A 19597-nucleotide genomic window follows, 5' to 3' on the forward strand; every position below is an offset into this window, starting at 1 on the left:
CCAATTGGTTTTGCATTCATATCTATTGTGGTTAATGAGTTATGAATTTTACAAAAAAGTAGTACGATTCTATCACTTAGAAAAATTACGATTTATATAGACCATTCGGCTAGGGTTTTGTTTGATTTATAAATTTGATGATCTTGTATGATATGTAGGATGTCTTCTGTAATTTTGTTTATGATTTTTAGGCATGTATAACTATTTTTAAAAAATCGGAGTTCTTGCTACCGTTAATCTGTCAGAATTTGGAAATTGTATACTTATGCATGTTCTTGTATTTTCTTGGGTTTTAATTGATATTTGATCTATTTTTCTGTGTTCTTTTAATTCAAAAAGTGTTATGAAGTGTTTGGATGATGTTAGAAGACTTAGACCATTTGGTAGTTGTAACTAATTAGGAATCTTAACCCTTTAGGAGACTGGAGTTAGAATCCAATGTAAATTGTTATTAATATTTTCTTTATTTCTTTTATTTTCTTTAGTTTCTTTATTTTTTATTACAAACAAAATTAGTAAGTAGCCCTAAGGTAAGTACCAAAGAGGGTATTTGCGTGGAGCTTATATGGAGCTAAACGGGAGTAAGCCAGGGATATCATTGCCATACTAGAAGAGAAGACCCTTTTTTAAAGGTAGCTTGCCCCAATGGCAACTGCATTTACCAAAAGGTAAGTAGCTCTAGACTTATCGAATAACCATTGGCATGAAATTGTAGTAATAATAGAACTTTTATTTGGTAAATTAAAATTAACTTTGTTTTTAATTTAACTAACTTTTGCATATAATTAATTTAAATAAATACTTTGTAAATTAAAATTAATCTTATTTGTAAATTAAACTAACATTGGCATGTAAAATAAATTTAATTTAATACTTGGTAATTATAAAATAAATTTGCATGTTAGAAATCTTTATTAGGTTATGATTGTTTGGGCCTTATGTGATATTAGAATAAATTACACATGTACATAATTAACTTAGTTCAATTATCCTTAGGGTAACTTGGTGAAAATTAATTAATTAGGTTAAATAGAAACGTAGGGTTATTTGAGATTGAATTTGTTTGTAAATTAAATTCTCAATAATAAATTAATTTTAGCCATTTGGTAAATATCATTTAAATAATTAGCAACCCCATAGATATGAATTACTTGTGCATGAAAATGGTGTGTAAACAACAACCCTTTTGTGAATTACTTGCGTGTGTAGGATTAGAATTGCATTTTTTAGGATAAAGTTTAATAAAGGAATAATAAACAAGAATTCTAGAAACATTAGTAGAGGACTGGCACTCGAATTAACAGGGTTAGACTAGGTGTAAGGGGTGCCTAACAACTTCCCCTTACGTACCCACTATCCTGAACCTAGACATTGGGCTATGGTAATGACGGATGTGGAAACTCTGCAAGGAGTAAGTTGCCATCCATGACCCTCGGAAGAAACACTGAATATTTCCTGGTTATTACTCGGGTGGCGACTCCTGTCTATCTATGCCTTCGTGGCATAAATCCTTAGTACCGTGGTAGTGTTATGGGAAGACGGTACTTACCAATGGTTTGATTCTATTAGGATTGTATGAAGTGCATGTCTAGGAAATGCTGTCTAAGGAGGTGGTACTTAAGTGAGACCATTGTGACTCCACCATCTTTCCTAGGCATTACCTGGTGCATTTTATATAATTCCAATGGATGATATTTCACCTCACGCCACCCCTCCCCCCCCCCCCCCTCCCCCCCACCCTCTTACAGTAAGGTAATAGCCATCACAATAAATTCCATCAACACCATACCAATATATCAATAATTTTCCAACACAAAATAAAGGCTTGAAATCAATTAAGCTCACACAATTAAAGTTCCATAAAATTCTAAATCAATACATACCAAAACACAAGGCTAATTTATCAAGGCACAATAATTATAGCTCTTTGCAAATCTTAGGGGGGATATAATTTTTTTTTATATATATATATATTTGAAATTGGTTCTTCTCTCTCGTCATAGTTACTTTTTTTTTTTTAAACTGTCACCTTCAGAAAAATACCTTGGTCATATCCTAGATAGCTTTTGGCCTGAGAATCGACATGGAGTTCATGAAGACCCCTGGTTACTTTGCTTAACTAAAATAGTAGAGCAATTTTCAAATTCAGCCTTTTATTTCCCCCAATTCATGCATCTACATATTATAAAGTGCCTTGATAGATTAAATAAAGTTTTGAAATATGCATGACACTAGTTTAAAGCACATATAACTAATCTTTTCACCATTAAATCAAGTCTAAATGATTTAACCAGGAAAAAAAATTGCTTTATGGTATGGAGAAGAGGGGAAATCCATCATTGAAGTTACTATTACCTTTCCTAAAATCTCAAAAATTCAACCTAAAATAGAAAAGTCATTTCAAGGATAAAGCACTTCTCTCTGAGAGTTAATAAAGAATCATGAATCAAGCTTATGAGAATGATTTTTTTTTTTAAATTGCAGCAACAAAAATTTCTCCTCCCCCACACTTAAAACTTACATTTTCCCCAATATAAAGTGCAAATGCAAAAGAAAAGAAAAAAATGCTAGAAAAGAAAATAAAATAAGATAAGGGAAAGAAAACAAATCTGATTGTGGCTAATAAGCCACCCATGGGTTGCCTCCCAAGAAGCGCTTTTGTTTATCGTCGTTAGCTCGACAGAGCAAAGCTCCTTAATCCACATAAATTGGGTTACTTAATTTGAGCTGCTCTACTGAATGCTCCTGAAACCCCTCATAAAATGGCTTGAGCCTATGATCGTTAACCTTGAACACTTTGTTAGTTCCTAAACTTTGAATTTCAAATGCACCATAAGGAAACACATTAGTAATAATATGTTAGTAGTATGCCCTAGAGCATATCATTATTATGTATCTTGTACATATTTTTATTAATAAAAGGCATTTTCACTTTTTCGTTTACATAATATATTTATGTGTAATAGAAAAGGTCCATTGATATTTTGTTAAAAATATTATTCTTAAGTTGTTAAGAATATTAGTGACAATATTTTTAACACAAAGTATCATAAATAGGTTCACAATCGAGGATACTTCATAATAAGGACATGACTTATCCAGAAACATTGTATTCATGTTTGTTCCCAAGTTATTTATATGAGATATAAATAAGATGGAATGGTGAGTCTCATGCCATATAACAAACATGATAGGCACTTATAAATGATAAGTAGGCCGAACCAGTGACACTTATGACAAGCACATGGAGTTTACTCTTGTCAATGTTTTGTCATAAATCATATCAGTGCATATAATCTTTAGACCTGAGATAGCACAGTTATCTTGTATATAGGTAGTTTGAGTTTGATACTGCTTTCATACTTATACTATGTATCGGTATATGGGCATGTGTTGGCTCCTACTAGTTATATATGGAGGTAGGTGTTGATCAAGATGGAATCTATTCCTCTAAGTAAATAGAGATAAAATCCTATGTTCATTTAATTGTTCTTGATGTTTCAAGTTCCTGGCCAGGACAGATAGATTTATTCAGAAAAGAGTTTCTGATGAGAAAATCTTTTAATCAAGAAGTGGAATTAAAAGAGAACATAATATTCATAGCAAATGGAGTTTGACACAAACCATGACTCCAGCTTGAGTTGGGATTTTGTAACAGAGAGATTCTAGTGCATGGTAACATATGATTATAGGTTCATTTAAGGTAAACCTTATTACTAATTGGGTGGCCATGGCATGCTATGCTAGTTGTTAACCATGGTCTATGAGGTGCATAAAATGATTTAGAGAAATCATTTATGGTAAGAAAGAGTTCTGATGATATTAAGAGTTGATATCATGTCTCATTGCCAATTAGTGATGAGCCTAGTGTCACACCCTACCCCTCTGTAAGGCATAACATGATCCTGTTGTATACTTAATGAATTACCAACTCCGTCTACTGATAATCCATTAAATACACTACAAGGGGTTTTAAAAACTTTTCTTACTTCTTTTACAGTGGTGAGCACTATTTACAGGTGTTAAAAACCTTTTTTGAACTGAAGTGATAGAACTAACACATTTGAATTATTTGGAATTTTTGTAAAAATTTTGGCAGAGTGCCATCTGTATTTTGGATAAAACAGTTCTTCAGAAAACCTGTAAAAAGCACTTCAATATATTTCCAAATCTCAACTCCAACATATTTCTCAACACAACATATTTCTCAACTCAAATCCACAGTGATTTTTCAAAGACTGAGATACAAGAAATATAATACAATTTTTACAAGCCAAAATAACTCATAATTATTTTACAACTTAAATGTACAATTTGAATTTACAACTGCTCAAAACCAAGAACACTATGTACATACAGTGGTCATACATTATTGTACAAAATGCAAAATGTGGTATACTCATTATACCCGATAATCTCTCGCTGGATGTACTAGCAGCCTAGTCTGCTGCCCTGTCTGTCTGTCTACCTGCGACAGCAATGAAAAGCTATCGCTGAGACAATGTCTCAGTGGTGCACAACATTAACCAAATACAACTTTAAATCATAGTTCATAAATCATATAAATGATGGATACGTAAAACCATAGTTAAATTCAAGACAATGAATGTCATAAGGAATTTAACACAATATCACAATAAATCTCAGTAATTAAAACTAGTTAAATTCAAAAGACAGTGACTGTCAATAAGAATTTAAACTCCATTTCACAAATTATCAAAGCTCATAATAACACAATTTAGTCGAATAATTTAAGAACACCGTGTTGCCAATTCATTCACAACTTAAGCCATGACACAAAATTTCCGATTAATGCCGCGTTGTACACCACGACAAAGCAATCACAACCCCACTAATCGAAATCAATGAGGAAGGGAGCTAGCTATAAAATGAGTACTCATCCGATCACCTCAACTGGTAAACCAGAGAGGGAGAAAAATAAACGATCACGACTCCATAAATGGAGAAGGAAAATGAACAATCACAACCCCATAAATGGAGAAGGAATGATATGATACTGTCATGCTAAGTGTGAACACAAAATCAATTCCAAATATTTTATTCAAATGATTCGTGAGAATCCAATAAATTTCCAAAGTCATAATTTCATTCACAAAATGGCAACATAATTCACAATTAACTTCAATTTTCAAAAATCACACTAAATCAATTTTTCCACAGTTTCAAACCGTTTACAATGCTTTTCAAGCAATAAGTATCCATTTAAACACATTTCCATAATTGAAAACAATAATATACAAATAGTCATAATTTTTTTCAATTGAAAAATTTAAAAGAAATAACTGTTGTGCTCAAACCTCTGATAACTGTCTCCTGGCCTTGACTCAGTGTTTCCTTCCCTTTCCCTGAGTCTTTCCAAACTGAGAAACACAATTTGAAGTGTTTCAGTACTAAATTAAACTGTCTCTAACGATAATGCTTGATAAGTAATTCACTGAATGCTATTATTTGCTTAATCAACCTAATATATCGACCCTCAATGCATTCTAGGTAAATTAGGTTTTAATGTTATTAATATGTCACATTCGATAGTATTTTAGAGTTGGTACATGTTACCAAGTTCATTTCCGTGTATACTGCATTTTCTTGCAATTTGCTGGATTCCGGGATACTAGTTTGACCTAGCCGGACGACCTAGTTCCCTCAGTTTTCGGGTTTTGGTCAAAACTAAAAACTTGTAGATCTATGTCTTATGGAACGCGGGGTAAAATTTCAGGTCATTCTGAGTTCTGTAGACCAAGTTATGGTCATTTTACTATTGCTGGTCAAATTGCATCAAAATTGGTCACTGTAGGTCATTTTAGGTTCGGCCAGTTTTTGGACCCGAATTTGTCTAGGCTGTTTGACCCAAAATTGGTCAAAACTAAAAATGACTTAATTATGGTCATTTTTGGGCTTTGGTGTCTTCATAAGACTTGTAGATATGGGTCTTAAATATTCATGGTTAAAAGTTCAGGTCAATTGGACCTGTTTTGAGTGAGTTATGGCCTAAACACTATCTGCTGCCTAAATGGTCAATTTTCAGGCCTCAATTGCACTTAATCCGGATTTGGTCATTTTTCAAGCTACCTTGCAAGCAGAATTTTGGCAAGCTTTCTTCATGAAAGTTGGCACATTTTGTGCCTAGTTTCACCTCCAATTGGTCTCATACCAATTGGAGCCACACACTTAAAGTTATAGGCCTAAAACTCAAACTGCCTTATTGTATTTCTTCCATACATATCAAGGATCACTCCTAACACTTACCAAACTCAACATTCAAGTCAATTCTGGTTGTACCATAACCTAAACATAATTTACAACATATTATAAGTCATTTTGGCAGCTTACAATTACATTCAATGTGCACCAATAAGTGCAGAATTTGTCCAACTCAATTTACAACAATTCAATTACTAATTTATGCTCATTTACATGTCCAACTTCACACCATCATACATGCACTCAAACTGCCATAACCACTATCACAATTCAACACCATTATTTCATAAACGAAGCATGAATTCCAGCATTCCTCAAGAGTTAACAAACTGCCACAATGGTACATTTACATTCCATTAATTTCCAAGCTTCAAATTTCAATTCACATTTACATATACTAAGTATACATCACCCAAACAATTTCCTACACAATATACATTTAATCAATCATTTAATTCACCATTTACAAGCAAAAATAAACTGTCTTTAAAGTTTTTCCATGGCTGCCAAAAGTACACTTTCCCATTCAACATCAAACTTCAAAAATCTCTCTATAAATCAAACACCCATAACATTCTTACTAACTTTAATGAAGCAATAACCCAAAAACACAAACTTACCACTTTGGAATTTCTTCAAAACCTCTCCAAAACTTGGTTTTCTTGTTGCCTATCTACGGCCCATGGTGTGAGGATTAACTTTAATGAAGGAAAGTGCATGGAAAGTGGCTTAGATCAAGCTTGCATTAAGCTTCCACCCATGCGTCCATGGAGGAATTCCATTCTTGGTTTTGGCTGCCCTTTGGAAATGTTGAAGATGAAGTTTAAATCTGTCCAAATGCATTATAAAGGTGTCCCACAATGTGAGTTAGTAGACCACTAACTTTAGGAAATGACTTATTTAATTAAAGTTACCAAATTTACAATTTTGCCTCATTATTTCCACTTTTATATTATGTACCATATTTTTATTTTTCATTGCATTTTCAAAGTTTAATATCATTTATTTTTTAATGGACATTTAGGTCAAAAGACAACTTCGGGTGTCAAATGACCACAATGCCCCTGTTCGGGTTGCATTCCCGATTTTTCGGTAACACCGGGTTTTGTCCGTTTTTCGATTTCTCACTTTTCTTTGTACTAATTAATTAATTTTTCTTTGATATTTCTAATGATATTTATACTTCAATTGATGTCTCTTTAAGTCCTAAAAATATTTTTCAGGATTCCCCACGGTCCAGGGCTAGTCAACGGTCCACGCCGTGACTTCCCAGTGCGGTCACCCATCGCTAGGGTTCTCGGCTCGCTTAACTTGGTTACATTTCTTTGCTATTATTTTTCCTTTTGTTTTTCTTGTATTTTATTTTCTTGTATTTTATTATTTTATGTCTTCTCAATCACAACAAAGTGTAGTTCTAGGCATCTTAGCTGTCCGGACAACACTGTTCACTGGAACAGCAGAACGCACTACCGAACTTTGGGGTGTTACACCTAGTAAGTCACACACATACACAAGTTATCACCTATTTAAATATGATTTAATTAATTAATTAAAGAGTTTAATTTATTAATTAAATAGGTTTGGTTTGCAATTAAATTGTAAAGTCCCTAGCATGACTTGAAACCAAATCTAGATTATTAGATGTGCAGTATAAATTAAATTTATATTTAAAGTGTTTAAATATGAATTTAATTAATGAGAAATTAATTAATAGAGATTAATTAATTAATTTATATTTGATATAAATTAATTAGAAGAAGAAAAATAATTATTTTGGGTTAAGAACTTAAAATTAAGACACAGGGGCATTTTAGTCATTTCACAGTGTGACACGTGGCACCATGAGATGGTGACACATGGGATTACACATAAACTTGCCAAATGTTTTTTTAAATCATGTAAGATGATTAAAATCAAGATTAAATATAGGTTTGACACTTGGCACAATGTGATGGGGTCACTTAAACCTAGAGCTAATCAAAGGGTGACATGTGGCAAGGGTTTAATGTGTTAACCTAGCTATTTAAGTGTGGTTATGAAAAAAAAAATAACCAGCAGCCACTCATCTCCTTTGTCACGCCACTTTGGGGCTTTTCATCTATTCTTCTTCATCTCTCATCAATTCAAAGAGATTAGCCATCAATCTCTTGAATTAAGAACACTAGAAATTGTTTCTAGTGTTCTGTTTACATCTCTAATCTTTTAAAAGGCAAAACTTGAATTTCTAATTAATAGAAAAAGCTTTAGAAGCTGTTCAAGGGCTACCATAGGTGTTCTTGGTGTGGACAAGCTAGAGGGACAACATCTGGTGTCCTGAAGACCAATCTCAAAGTCGCAGACACGCTGCAGTGCATCAAGAGGTTAGTGTAATCGTTCTTGATTTAATCTAGGGTTCTAAAATTAATCTGATTAATTTTAAAATCTTAAATGGCAAATACAGATCCAAAAACATATTAAAAGAGTTTTAATATGTTGTTTATCATTGAAATCAAATAGATAAAAATAAATCTTGCATGATGCATGTGACCCTAGATGGAAATTTTTGAATTCAATGGTATAAACTTGTGTTTTTCACACTTCAGTTCCTTTAATTGGTATCAGAGCCACTATATTTGCCATTTAGATTGTTGATTATATGATTTAATTGTGTGATTTGATCATGAGATTATTGATCCATTGCTGGTTGCAATGGATGTGTGGCAGCACATAAGGTGAAGCCACCATTGGTGGCGGTAACAATGGTTCTTCAAGGTGGCACAAGGTTTGCATTTTAATTTACAATTGTTGTATGATCTAAAAGCTCATCCTATGTCTAATTAAATTGTTTAATTAGAAATTTAATCACACAATTAAATTATGATTCAAATCAGAATTTTAAAAATTGTTTGAATGTGATTCAAATCTGAATTTTAAAACTTGTTTGAATGTGATTCAAATATGAATTTTTAAAGTTGTTTGAATCATATTTAAATCTGATTTTTTAAAATTGTTTGAATAAAATTCAGATCTGATTTTTTAAAAAATGTTTGAATGTGATTCAAATCTGATTTTTTAAAAAATATTTGAATGTGATTCAAATCTAAATTTTTAAAGTTGTTTGCATGTGATTCAAATCTGAATTTTTAAATTTATTTGAATGAGATTCAAATCTGAATTTTTAAATTTATTTGAATCATATTCAAATCTGGATTTTTAAGTTGAATATGAGATATTCAATTTAATTTAAATATGTATGTTTTATTTAATTGTTAAATAGTGATATGCATGATGGATGATCATGGACTATAAAAGACCAATGTGATTGGATTTATTTCTTTTATGTTTCTTTGGGATTGTAAATTAATTAATTCATTTTAATTTATTTTGGGCATGTATTATTAAGTTTGTAATAATTTTTGGGTTGTAATTTCATTTATTTAAGTTCTTGTAAATTCGCCTTGGTATGCCAAGGATTACCATGTAATATTGGATTGCAAGAAGTTCAAGGAGGTCAAGAGCATTGGTGGGACCAGTGGGAGGAATTCAAGATCAAGTGTTGATTATGTACTCCTTCAGCAACTCTTTAAAATGAATGAATGAATGAAATGCACCTAGGAATGCCCTGATTCAATTCTTGGTGGCTCAGAATTGAATCCCTTAAAAAGTCCATGATCATACCATATTTATTGCTTATCCATGAATGCATGAGATTTATGGGAATGCATGCTATTATATGATATATGCATGTTAATTGGATAATGTGCAAAGTGAGACCTTAATAGTAATTAAAATGACCATAAAATCTTCCAAACAAATGATTAAGTTGGAAATGCTATAATTAAAGTAATTATAACATAGGCCCTCCATTGGGCCAATTATTTTAAGAAATTTTAAATAGTTGCATAAAATGCAATTAATTTAAGAGATTTTCTTAAGAATAATTATTAAGCATTAGATGTTGTAAATATGTAAATGGTTTAGTGGCCAATATTGGATGTACCTGAGGACATTAAAATTATTTGCATAATTACTGGCTCAATGGGATCAACTTAACTAATGCAAGATAAGTCAATAATGGATGTACCTGAGATTTTGAGCATTAGGGGCTAGGTAAAGGATTGAACCTCACATGAGATGTGATGGGCAAGGAGTTGCTCACTTATAGTTTATTGTAATTCCAATAATGGATGTACCTGAGGATGATCAATAGAATTATAAGAATTCAATCACCCACTAGAAATCCATCCAACTAGGATTTCCGTTTTCTACTTTGGAAGTGTAGGATTCGCTAAGTTATTGGGAGGACCAATTTGATTAAAAGACCATAATCATTTTGGTTAATTACATGATACATTTACTAATTAATCTGGTTATTTTCTACAGTTAATTTTCTGATAAAAATGAGCACAAAACAACCACCACCATCCAATATCCTTGCAAGCATACTTATCACAATAGGTTGACAAAACCTAATCTGTCTGATTGGCTAAGAAATTTGAAACTTGTCCTGAACCTTGAACATATAGGATATGTTCTAGATTCAAATGTTCCTGGTCCCTTACCTTCAGAGGCCACACAAGAGGAACATGAAACTTTGGACAAGTGGAAAGAGCATGATATGAGAGCTAAGTGTTACATGCTTGCTTCCATGAGTAATGAGTTACAGAAGCAACATGAGAACATGCAGAGTGCGAGTGAGATCCTCCTTCACCTACAAGAGTTGTATGGTGAGCACAGTAGGAATGCTAGGTATGAGATATCTAGACAGCTATTCCATATGAGGATGTATGAGGGACAGAATGTTGGGGATCATGTCCACAAGATGATTCGGCTGATTGAGCAGTTGGAACATCTTGACTTCAACATGGATTTCCAACTACAAACGGATTTGATCGTTCAATCCCTTCCTGAGTCTTTTGGGAATTTTGTGACAAATTTCCATATGACTAAACAGGAATGCACCTTAGCTGGCTTACTCAATATGCTGGTTATTGCCCAAAAGAATATGCCAGGCAATAAAGGAAAAGAGGTAGCTTCGGTTGCATCTTCTTCTGCTGGAAAGTCTAATAAGAAGAAGGGCAATAAGAAAAAGAAACCACAGATTCCTGGTCCTTCCAAGAAAATAGCTAAACAGAAAAGGAAGACTAAAGTTGATGGAGGCAAAGGAAAGTGTTTCCATTGCCAAAAGGATGGGCACTGGAAAAGGAATTGCCCAGAGTATCTTGCTTCTCTGAAGGACAAGAAGGATACACCTTCAGACGGTATGTCCATATCTAGTTATTTAGATTCTGATGATACTCATAGTACATCTACAGCTTGGGTTCTAGATACTGGTGCTAGTTCTCACATTTATAATGATATGCAGGAACTAGCAAATAGTAGCAGCTTGCGTTCTCAAGATATTAGAGTCCGGATTGGCAATAGCTCAACTGTTGAAGCTTTAGCCATAGGATCTAAATCTTTTTACATATTTGGACATGTTTTGTGTTTGGATAATATTTTATATGTACCTAATGCTTTTAAGAACATCATTTCTATATCTAGTTTGACTAGAAATGGCTATGAATTTCAGTTCACAGATGATATTTGCAATATTTATTTTGGAAATAAATATGTTGGTTCGGGTTATATAAATGATGGTCTTTATTATTTGGATAATAATGACAAACACAAATTGAATGCAAGTGATCTAAAAGAATGCAATGCCATGGTGAAAACCAACTCAAGTTCAAAATATATTTGGCACTTAAGGTTATATCATGTTGCAGAAGATAGGATTGCAAAACTGTAGAAAATGGGGATTCTATCCTCATTGGGCTCTGAGCCTACTCCAACTTGTGAATCTTGCCTTCAGGGCAAAATAACTAGATCACCCTTTGTTGGACAAGGGCTAAGAGCTGAAAATATTTTGGAGCTAATACATAGTGATGTATGTGGTCCATTTAAAGAAATGGCTAGAGGGGGCTTTCATTATTTTATTACCTTTACTGATGATAAATCAAGGTTTGGGTATTTGTATTTGATGAAATACAAACATGAATCTTTTGAAAAGTTCAAAGAATTTAAATCTGAAGTAAAAAATCAAACAGGAAAGAGTATAAGCTCTTCGATCAGATCGTGGAGGTGAATATTTGAGTACTGAATTTGATGAATACTTGAGACAGCATGGCATTGTTTCTCAGCTGACCCCTCCAGGAACGCCACAACTGAATGGTGTATCTGAAAGGAGAAATCGTACCCTATTGGATATGGTACGTAGTATGATGAGCTATACTAATTTGCATTAGAATCAGCTTTGTATATTCTGAATAGGATTCCATCAAAATCAGTTTCTTCCACACCTTATGAGATATGGCATGGAAGAAAACCAAGTCTTAAGCATGTTAAGATTTGGGGTTGTCCAGCTTATATCAAAAAACTGAACACTGATAAATTGGAGACTAGATCAGGAAAAGGTCGATTTGTTGGATATCCAAAAGATTGTTTTGGATATTATTTTTATTTGCCTACTTCACAAAAGGTTGTGATAAGTAGAGATGCCACATTTCTTGAACAACAGTTTGTTCAAGAAGGAGGCAAAGGAAGGCAAATAGAGTTAGAATTGGAGAATTCTGACCAACCAACAGGTCAGATGGATATAGATCCATCTAGTCAACCTATACCCGTTGATGAAACATCTACAGCTGTTCCTCATAGAACAACTAGGGTATCTCACCCACCAGTGAGATATGGTTTTCTTCATGAAGAAGAACAAGAGTTGTCTACTCATGAAGAAGTAGATCATGGAGATGATCCACTTACTTATGAAGAAGCTATATCAGATATAGACTCTTCAAAATGGATTGATGCTATGAAATCCGAGATTGATTCCATGTATAAGAATCAAGTTTGGGATCTTGTTGACCCACCTGAAGGTATTGTACCTATAGGGAACAAATGGGTTTTCAAGAAGAAAATTGGTTCTGATGGAAAGGTAGAGACCTATAAGGCAAGGCTAGTAGCGAAAGGGTTTCGCCAAAGGCAAGGAATCGACTATGAGGAGACTTTCTACTTTGTTGCCATGCTTAAATCAATTAGGATTTTATTAGCAATAATGTGCATACTATGATTATGAGATTTGGCGGATGGATGTCAAACAAAGATTTCTCAATGGATACATTGAAGAAAACATTTTCATGGAACAACCTAGGGGTTTTGAATCCCAAGATGGTTCTAAGGTATGCAAGCTAAAGCGATCCATTTATGGGTTGAAACAAGCTTCGAGGAGTTGAAACATTCGTTTTGATGAAGCAATTAAATCCTTTGGTTTTATCAAAAATGAGGATGAGCCATGTGTATATAAGAAGGTTAGTGACAGTGCTATCACTTTCCTTGTCTTATATGTGGATGACATACTGTTGATGGGTAATGACACAGGTATGTTGACGACTATAAAGGTATGGTTGTCAAATACATTCTCCATGAAAGACTTAGGGGAGGCAACCTATATTCTTGGGATCGCATCTATAGAGATAGAGCGAAAAGAATAATTGGTTTATCCCAAAGTCTATAGTTGGAAAAGGTGTTAAAGAGGTTTAACATGCTTGATTCCAAGAGAGGATTGTTACTAGTGAGACATGGTATCCACCTTTCTAAAGAGATGTCTCCAAAAACACCTAAAGAAAGAGATAAGATGGCCAGGATTCCATATGCTTCGGCTATTGGAAGTTTAATGTATGCAATGTTGTGTACTAGGCCGGATATCGCATATGCTGTTAGTTTGACTAGCAGGTATCAATCCAATCCAGGTTTGGAACACTGGATAGCTGTCAAGAATATCCTTAAGTACTTGAGAAGAACTAAGGATTTATTCTTGATTTATAGAGGTGGAGACTTGCAATTGGATGGTTATACTGATTCTAATTTCCAATCAGATATCGATGATAGAAAGTCTACCTCTGGATATGTGTTCATTTGTAATGGAGGTGCAGTCAGTTGGAAGAGTTCCAAATAGAGCACGACTACAGATTCCACTACAGAGGCTGAGTCTATTACTGCATCAGATGCTGCAAAGGAAGCTGTTTGGATAAAGAAGTTCATGATAGAACTTACAGTAGTTCCTTCCATTGAGTCAGCAGTTCCACTACACTGTGACAATAATGGAGCAGTCATACAGCCTAAGGAACCAAGGTCTCACCAGAAATCCAAACACATAGAAAGGCGCTACCACATTATCAGAGAAATAGTTGGGCGAGGCGATGTAGCCATGCAGAAAATAGCATCAGCTGAAAATCCAGCTGATCCATTCACTAAGCCTATGTCACAGACTCAGTTAGACCGACATCTTGAGAAGATAGGTCTAAGATATTGTAATAAATGGCTCTAGTGCTAGTGGGAGATTGTTAGTAATATGCCCTAGAGCATATCATTTAGTATGTATCTTGTACATATTTTTAATAATAAAAGGCATTTCCACTTTTCCGTTTACATAATATATTTATGTGTAATAGAAAAGGTACATTGATATTTTGTTAGAAATATTATTCATAAGTTGTTAAGAATATGAGTGACAATATTTTTAGCACAAAGTATCATAAATAGGTTCACAATCGAGGATACTTCATAATAAGGACATGACTTATCCAGAAAGATTTTATTCATGTTTGTTCCCAAGTTATTTATATGAGATATAAATAAGATGAAATGGTGAGTCTCATGCCATATAACAAACATGATAGGCACTTATAAATGATAAGTAGGCCGAACCAGTGATACTTATGACAAGCACATGAAGTTTACTCTTGTCAATGTTTTGTCATAAATCATATCAGTGCATATAATCTTTAGACATGAGATAGCACAGTTATCTTGTATATAGGTAGTTTGAGTTTGATACTGCTTTCATACTTGTACTATGTATGGGTATATGGGCATGTGTTGGCTCCTACTAGTTATATATGGAGGTAGGTATTGATCAAGATGGAATCTGTTCCTCTAAGTAAATAGAGATAAAATCCTATGTTCATTTAATTACTCTTGATGTTTCAAGTTCCTGGCCAAGACAGATAGATTTATTCAGAAAAGAGTTTCTGATGGGAAAATCTTTTAATCAAGAACTGGAATTAAAAAAGAACATAATATTCATAGCAATTGGAGTTTGACATAAACCATGACTCCAGCTTGAGTTGGGATTTTGTAACAGAGAGATTCTAGTGCATGGTAACATATGATTATAGGTTCTTTTAAGGTAAACCTTATTACTAATTGGGTGGCCATGGCATGCTATGCTAGGTGTTAACCATGGTCTATGAGGTGCATAAAATGATTTAGAGAAATCATTTATGGTAAGAAAGAGTTCTGATGATATTAAGAGTTGATATCATGTCTCATTGCCAATTAGTGATGAGCCTAGTAAGTCACACACATACACAAGTTATCACCTATTTAAATATGATTTAATTAATTAATTAAAGAGTTTAATTGATTAATTAAATAGGTTTAGTTTGCAATTAAATTGCAAAGTCCCTAGCATGACTTGAAACCAAATCTAGATTATTGGATGTGTAGTATAAATTAAATTTATATTTAAAGTGTTTAAATATGAATTTAATTAATGAGAAATTAATTAATAGAGATTAATTAATTAATTTGTATTTGATATAAATTAATTAGAAGAAGAAAAATAATTATTTTGGGTTAAGAACTCAAAATTAAGACACAGGGGCATTTTGGTCATTTCACAGTGTGACACGTGGCACCATGAGATGGTGACACATGGGATTACACATAAACTTGCCAAATGTTTTTTTAATCATGTAAGATTATTAAAATCAAGATTAAATATAGGTTTGACACTTGGCACAATGTGATTGGGTCACTTAAACCTAGAGCTAATCAAAGGGTGACATGTGGCAAGGGTTTAATGTGTTAACCTAGCTATTTAAGTGTGGTTATGAAAAAAAAAAAAAACCTGCAGCCACTCCTCTCCTTTCTCATGCCACTTTGAGGCTTTTCATCTATTCTTCTTCATCTCTCATCAATTCAAAGAGATTAGCCATCAATCTTTTGAATTAAGAACACTAGAAAATGTTTCTAGTGTCCTGTTTACATCTCTAATCTTTTAAAAGGCAAAACTTGAATTTCTAATTAATAGAAAAAGCTTTAGAAGCTATTCAAAGGCTGCCATAGGTGTTCTTGGTGTGGACAAGCTAGAGGGACAACATCTGGTGACCTGAAGACCAATCTCAAAGGCGCAGACACGCTGCAGTGCATCAAGAGGTTAGTGTAATCGTTCTTGATTTAATCTAGGGTTCTAAAATTAATCTGATTAATTTTAAAATCTTAAATGGCAAATACAGATCCAAAAACATATTAAAAGAGTTTTAATATGTTGTTTATCATTGAAATCAAATAGATAAAAATAAATCTTGCATGATGCATGTGACCCTAGATGAAAATTTTTGAATTCAATAGTGTAAACTTGTGTTTTTCACGCTTTCGTTCCTTCACAATAAAGGGTCCAATCTAATGAGAACACAACTTACCAGGCATCAGCTTGAATCTTGAATTATACAATAAAACTTTTTGCCCAATCACAAATTGCTTCCTTAGAATTAGTTTGTCATGGAATGCCTTGGTCTTTTCTTTATAGATCCTAGAATTCTCATAAGCCTCAAGTCGAATTTCCTCTAATTCTTGTAATTGTAATTTTCTTTCCACACCAGCAGTATCTAAATCCAAATTACAATGTCTAATAGCCCAATAAGCCTTATGTTCTAACTCAACAGGAAGGTGACACAACGTACCAAATACCAATTTGTAGGGGGACATACTTATGGGTGTCTTATAAGTAGTCCTATAAGCCCACAAAGCATCATCAAGTCTAAGGCTCCAATCTTTTCTATTTGGCTTCACTGTTTTTTCCAAAATATACTAGCCCACTTGTTTGAGGATGATAAGCTATAGATACTCTATGGAAAACACCATATCTCCTCAATAATGCCTCAACAGTTCCATTACAAAAATGCGTGCCCAAGTCACTGATCAAAGCTCTAGGAACTCCAAACCTGCTAAAAATGTTTGACTTGATAAAACCTACAATGGCTTTAGAATCATCAGTCCTGGTGGCTTTGGCTTCCACCCATTTCGAAACATAATCAACAGTAAGTAATATATAAACAAAGCCAAAAGAAGAAGGAAATGGACCCATAAAATCAATACCCCACACATCAAAAATCTCATAAACAAGTATTGGATTCTGAATCATCTCATTCCTACGGGTTAAACTTCTTGTTCTTTGACATTTTTCACAATTTTTGCAAATCAAATATGAATCATGAAATACAGTGGACCAGTAAAAACCACAGTCTAATATTTTTCTACCTGTTCTCTTGGGTCCAAAATGACCTCCACATGCTTAGGCATGACAAAAAGCAAGAATAGATTGAATCTCATTATCAGGAACACATCTCTTAATAATTTGATATGAACAAAATTTCCACAAATACAGGTCATCCCACACATAGTACTTAGCGTCACTTTTCAATTTCTCTTTCTTAGCTCTACTGAAATCAAAAGGCACAATCTTAGTAACCAAATAATTCACCAAATCAGCATACTAAGGCATCATACCTTGCAATTTAAATAACTGCTGATCAGGAAAAAGTTCTTGCAAAGGAACTGGCTCTTCTTGTGTCACTAACTTGCTTAAATGATCTACTACCAGGTTCTTAGCTCCTTTCTTATCTTTGATTTGAAAATCAAATTCTTACAGCAGAAGGATCCATCTAATCAACCTTTGTTTTGCTTCTTTCTTTGCTAAGAGATACTTCAGCGCTTCATGATCAGAGAAGACAATTATTTTAGAACCAAGCAAATATGACCAAAATTTATCTAAAGCAAAAACTATAGCCAAAAAATCTTTTTCGGTCATAGAATAATTGCGCTGAGCTGAATTGAGTGTTCTGGATACATAATAAATCACATGAAAGAGCTTCCCAACACACTGCCCTAAAACTGCTCCCACTGCATAATTATTGTATCACATATAATTTCAAATGGTATAGTCCAATCAGGAGCCTAGATAATAGGGGGTGATGTCAATGCAGATTTCAATTTGTCAAAAGCCTCCTTGCACTCTTCACCAAACTCAAAAGAAACATCTTTTTGCAAGAGTCTAGACAAAGGCAATGCTATCTTAGAGAAATCCTTAATGAACCTGCGATAGAAACCTGCATGACCAAGAAAAGAGCGTACTTTCCTCACACTTGTGGGGTAGGGTAAGTTCACAATTAAATCAATTTTACACTTATCCACCTCAATACCCCTATTAGAGACAATATGACCCAAAATAATCCCCTATTCCACCATAAAATGACACTTCTCATAATTTAAAACAAGATTTTTCTCAATGCATCTCTCAAGAACAAAAGTCAAATGTAGTAAACATGCATCAAATGAATCACCATACACAGTAAAATCATCCATGAACACTTCAATGCAATTATCAATGTAATCTGAAAATATGCTCATCATGCATCTCTGAAACATGGCAGGTGCATTACAAAGCCCAAAGGGCATCCTTCTAAAAGCAAAAGTTCCAAAAGGGCAAGTGAAGGTAGTATTCTCTTGATCCTCTGGTGCAATCACAATTTGATTATATCCAAAAAAGCCATCAAGAAAGCAGAAATAAGACTTACCTGCTAACCGCTCAATCATTTGATCAATGAATGGTAGTGGGAAGTGGTCCTTCCTTGTTGTTGAATTCAGCTTGCGGTAGTCTATACACATTCTCCATCCACTCTGAATCCTTGTTGGAACAAGCTCATTATCTTGATTTGCTACCACAGTGACTCCTGATTTTTTTAGCACTACTTGGACTGGACTCACCCATTTACTGTCTGAAATTAGGTAAATAACTCTTACATCCAGTAGCTTTAAAATCTCCTTCTTCACAACCTCCATCATCTATGGGTTTAACCTCCTTTGAGCTTCTCTACTTGGTTTAGCATTATCTTCCAATAAAATCCTATGCATGCACACTGATGGACTTATTCCTTTGATGTCAGCTATTGTCCATCCAATTGCTTCCTTGTGTACCCTCAGAACCCTAGTCAATCTTTCTTCTTGAATCTTTGTCAAATTGCTTGAGATGATAACTGAAAGTGTCTCATTGTCTCCTAAGTAAACATACTTCAAATGCTCAAGTAAAGACTTGAGTTCAAGAACTGGTGCCTGCACAACAAGAGGTATAATTTTGTGTGAGATACAGGTAAGTTAATCTTTGATACTCCATACCTTTTTGGAATAGGAGGTAATAACTGCAATGCCATTATTGCATCTTGAACCTCTACACTTAATGGCTGATTAGTACGGACTTCTTGAATTCCTTGACTAATCACCACTTCTAAATCATCCT

The sequence above is a fragment of the Hevea brasiliensis genome, chromosome 4, assembly GCF_030052815.1.
Source record: "Hevea brasiliensis isolate MT/VB/25A 57/8 chromosome 4, ASM3005281v1, whole genome shotgun sequence".
Taxonomy (NCBI): Eukaryota; Viridiplantae; Streptophyta; class Magnoliopsida; order Malpighiales; family Euphorbiaceae; genus Hevea; species Hevea brasiliensis.